The sequence below is a fragment of the Gekko japonicus genome, unplaced genomic scaffold, assembly GCF_001447785.1.
Source record: "Gekko japonicus isolate JY-2015 unplaced genomic scaffold, Gekko_japonicus_V1.1 scaffold1563, whole genome shotgun sequence".
Taxonomy (NCBI): Eukaryota; Metazoa; Chordata; class Lepidosauria; order Squamata; family Gekkonidae; genus Gekko; species Gekko japonicus.
The window spans coordinates 78,892-84,058 of NW_015175405.1; the positions used below are offsets into that span (position 1 = coordinate 78,892).

Below are 5,167 nucleotides of genomic sequence, written 5' to 3' on the forward strand. Positions count from 1 at the left end.
CAGGGCTTCTATACATGAGAGAAACAAATGAGAAAAGAGTTTCTATGGCTGCAGTCACACACGTACACTAAATAATTCACTTTCAATCCACTTTACAACTGGGGTTAATTGTAAAAAATATCATCTGCCATGGAAGCACATAAGCTTTATGCAGTATCCCTGATCCTCCACGTTTCCCAGTTAAGGGGAAAAAATTCTATTCAAACAAATGACAATGATGATCTGACTCCACTGGTAACAAGAGAATGAAATTTTACTTACAAAAATAGAAGTGTGTCTTACATGACGTATCATGTAGGTACATTTACTTATTGCGAACAGATTAACCTCAAAAAGGTTAACTTGCTACAGCTCTAAGGCCAGGTAGGAGAGAGAAGGTCCTATGTCAGATGAAAAATAAAGGCAAGCCACAAATAAGGAGGCTCAGCATCTAACCCATGAGAGGATGGAGCCAAGTGTACCAGACTGAGAGAATTCTCTTAGCCCTTTACCTCCCAAGGCCTCTTGCGTGCAGAGTGAACTGGCAAAATCCAATTCAAATGTGTGAACTGGCAAAATCCAATTCAAATGTGGATTGAAAGTGGATTATTTAGTGTGTGCATGGGTCATTTCCTGCAGGAGCGCACAGGAGCGGAGCTCCGGCAGTAAAGAGCCCAGGGGGTGGACACATGCAACAAGCCCCACCCCCTGCTCCCAGCAGCCCTCAGTCAGAGCAAGAAGCAGCCAGGTAAGCTGCAGAGCCCCAACTCCCAGCCCAAAACAGTCCAGTGGCACCTTTAAGACCAAGTTTTATTCAGCTACAAGCTCTCCCTCCTCTGCGAGGACAGATCTGCACGTTCCCCGCCCCAATAGCTAGCAATCCAAAACAGTCCAGTGGAGCCTGAGCGGTGGGTATTGCCTTCTGACACACTTCCGGTGATGTCAGGGGGTGTGTCATATGCAAATGAGTTATGCTAATGAGTTATGCTAATGAGCCCCTGCACCTCTTTTTCTACAAAGTGACCCCTGAGTGTGTGTGATCGCAGCCTATGGCATGCAGAATCCTAGTATCCATCAGAGAATCTACAAAAGGCAGAACTCAGTATCAGTTAGGGGAGTCTTTTATTTCTGTGCTCTCTAACAGCTGTTGTTAGTTGTTTCCTAACAAGGGACTCCCAGTTTGCCTTAAGACCTTGACCAGTTTTCTCTCTTTTAATTCCAGCAGGTTGGGAGAGCAGAGCTGATGGAGCAGGAGTTATAGAAGACAACCTTCCATGGAAAACTGAAATAAACGAGGAAGAAACAGGGAATGATTCTCAGCATGGTGATTTCCCTGAAGTCCCAATCCAAGTAAAAACAGGTGATGGAAAAGAAAGAAGTCAGTGCCTGGTGGTGGTGGGGAGCTACAGTCGTAAATGGGAGCTTTTATGCTGACTGGAGAATGCACACAGGGGAGAATCTCTATGGATGCCTGGTTTTATGGGGAAAAACTTTGGGGTTAATTGTAAAAAATATCATCTGCCATGGAAGCACATAAGCTTTATGCAGTATCCCTGATCCTCCATGTTTCCCAGTTAAGGGGAAAAAAATTCTATTCAAACAAATGACAATGATGATCTGACGCCACTGGTAACAAGAGAATGAAATTTTACTTACAAAAATAGAAGCGTGTCTTACATGACGTATCACGTAGGTACATTTACTTATTGTGAACCGATGAACCTCAAAAAGGCTAACTTGCTACAGCTCTAAGGCCAGGTAGGAGAGAGAAGGTCCTATGTCAGATGAAAAATAAAGGCAAGCCACAAATAAGGAGGCTCAGCATCTAACCCATGAGAGGATGGAGCCAAGTGTACCAGACTGAGAGGATTCTCTTAGCCCAGTGATGGCGAACCTTTTAGAGACCGAGTGCCCAAACCCACTTATTTATTGCATAGTGCCAACACGGCAATTTAACCTGAATGCTGAGGTTTTACTTTAGAAAAAACAACTCATACATTAACTTAAGATGATCCAAGCAAAGTAAGGAAAGCAATCCCAAATGCTTTCACTTACTTGACATTATTTGGCAGAGAATTCGACACTTTAATGATGGTCTGGGCCTGGCTGGGACGATGGCACGCCATAGGTTCTCCACCACTGTCTTAGCCCTTTACCTCCCAAGTCCTCTTGCGTGCAGAGCTACAATATCCAATATCCAACCAGAACTTCATTCAGAATTCACAACTGACTTGACATCTAAGAATCCACATGGGGAGAACCCTTTGAAATTCCCACAAGGTAATAGAAAGAGTTTCCAGTGGCAGGCGGAACTTGTTGTTGTTCAGTCCTGCCCTTTTATCCTATCGATTCATAGGTTTTTTGTTTTAATCTCATCTTTCCTTCGAGGAGCTCAGAGTAGTCAGTATGCATGCTCTTCTCCATTTTATCCTCGCAACAACCCTGTAAGGTAGGCTAGGCTGTGAGAGAGGGACTGCCCTAAGGCCCCCCAGTGGGTGTCATGGTGGAGTATAGAACTGAACCCCAGGTCTCCCAGGTTCTAGTCCAACACCCTTACAGGTTCAGTAGCCTGGATTATATTATATGAATACTGGGCAGAAATTAATCCCTTATCAGTCATTTCCCATCATATCAATTTTATGTAGAAGAGAAGAAGAAGAGATTGGATTTATACCCCACCCTTCACTACCCAAGGGAGTCTCAGAGCGGCTTACAAACTCCTTTCCCTTCCCCTCCCCACAACAGACACCCCGTGAGGTGGGTGGGGCTGAGAGAGCTCTGACAGAAATTGTTCTTTTTCAAGAACAGCTGTGCCAGAACTACGGCTTGCCCAAGGTCATCCAGCAGGTGCAAGTGGAGGAGTGGGGAATCAAACCCGGTTCTCCCGGATTAGAATCTGCGCACTTAACCACTACACCAAACTGGCTGTATGTATGTGTTGTAACACTGTATGTGTTGTGCGCTGTCAAGTTGCTTCTGATTTATGGCAATTCTATGAATTAATGACCTCCAAAACATCCCATTGTTAATAGCGTTGCTCAGGTCTTACAGACTGAAGGCTGTGGCTTCCTCGATTGAAACAATCCATCTTATGTTGTGTCTTCCAATTGTCCTGGTGCCATCAGCTCTTCCTAGCATTATTGTCTTTTCCAGTTAGTCTTCCATTATCATGATGTGACCAAAGTATGATAATCTTTCATTAGCATTTTGATAGTGTTCCATTTTAAACAGCTGTTAAATGGGATAAACGGCTCTAATATTCTTACCCATTTTCTTTCTGTCTTACAGCATCCAAGAGAAAACCACAGAAATTGTCACTGGAAGGTTCCAAATATACCAAAAGGGAAGAGGAGAGGCAGAAAACTGGGATAGGGCAGGAAACAAAGAAGGAATCCTCTGCATCTCAAGATGGAGACATCTATGGAATCCCAGTCCAGGAAAAGAGTGTCAAAGGGAAGGGCAGGAATAAGTGCCATTTGTGTGGGAAAAGCTTCAGCTGGAAATCGAGTCTGAATGCTCACTTGAAAATCCACACAAGGGAGAATCTATATGAGTGCTCAGTGTGTGGAAAGAGCTTCATTCAGAGTTCACACTTGACTTCTCATCAAAGAATCCATACGGGAGAGAAACCATATAAATGCCTGGAGTGTGGCAAGAGCTTCATTAATAGTACAAACCTCATTTGCCACCAAAGAATCCACACTGGGGAGAAACCGTTTTCCTGCTCAGAGTGTGGGAAGAGTTTCTGTCAGAGGATCACCCTCCTTCGACATCAAAGAACCCATGTGGGGGAGAAGCCGTACACTTGCCTGGAATGTGGGAAAAGTTTCAGCCAGAAAGATGAACTCGCTGGCCATCAGAGAATCCACATAGGAAAAAGACCATTTAAGTGCCTGGAGTGTGGAATCAGCTTCAGTCGGAATACAAGTCTTAGTTCACATCAAAGGATCCACTCAGGAGAGAAGCCATTTAAATGCTCAGACTGTGTCATGAGCTTTTGTGATAAATTAAGCCTTAAAAACCACCTGAGGGTTCACACAGGGGAGAAGGCCTACAAATGTTCCCAATGTGAAGAAAGTTTTTGCAGTGCATCGAATCTCCTTCAACATCAGTGGCTCCACACAGGGGATAAACCTTTTAAGTGCTCCCAGTGCGGGAAACGTTTCAGTCAGCGTGAACAACTCGCAACGCATCGAAGAATTCACACAGGGGAGAAACCATACAAATGTTTAGAGTGTGGGAAAGGCTTCCGAAGCAGGTCAGTTCTTACTTCCCATCAAAGAATCCACACAGGAGAGAAACCATTTAAGTGTTCAGAATGTGGGAAATGCTTCAACAGAAGCACAAATCTTACTGTGCATCAAAGAGTCCACGCAGGAGGAAGTTCACATAAATCTATGGACTGTGCAGCGAGCTTCAGGCCGACAACGCTGTGTACTGTTCAGTCCCAATGCTGAAAAAATATTGTTTTTATTTGATGGTGTATTAAAGATGCATTGCATGCAGCAGCACAGATACTATCCCAGCTTCCATCATTTTATTAAAGGGAATGAACTGCAGGCAGGAAAATCTCCTTTCTCCTCTGCACATCCAGTCATGGTGACCAGATTTTGTTCCAGTGGTACTTATGAAGTTGGTCCCACCAGCAAGGGCTGTTTTTAAAGTTTGTGTTATTTATATACTGACTTCATTTATCATCTGCCTTTTTAATTGAAATTCAAAGTTCTTCCCTTTCTCTGATAGAGAGTCCTACCCGGAGGATTCTGAGTCCAGCTCGCCATTTGACTTACTGTCCTCTCCTTTGTCTCCTTCCTTCCCTGGCCCTCCTATATGGACTCTTAAAAATTCCTGTGCTTTCTGGACAGAGTCAATCTTTTCTTTTTTATCCTTGATTTTAAAGGTTATGCCTTCTGGAGTTAACCATCTATATCCAATTGCATTTGTCTGTAGAAAAAGAATTAAATCTTTATATTTCTTTCTCCTTTGTCTTATTTCAAATGGAATGTCTTTTAACGTTCTGATGGTATTCTCCCCCACTTTCAGGGGTGCTCCAGATACTGCTTTCAGGATTGTATCCCTCACATGCCTCTTCGAGAATCTTACCACAATTTCCCCAGGCAGATTGTTTTTCTTTATATATCCTGAATATGACCTGTAGGCCACATCCATTTCGTTTAACAAGAGTTCC

General features: G+C 43.6%; 1 pseudogene; it reads left to right on the forward strand.

Moving 5' to 3' along the window:
- The window catches only part of LOC107122593, a 79,044-nt pseudogene extending 74,291 nt beyond the window's left edge, over positions 1-4,753 (forward strand).
- The last annotated feature ends 414 nt before the right edge of the window (positions 4,754-5,167 follow it).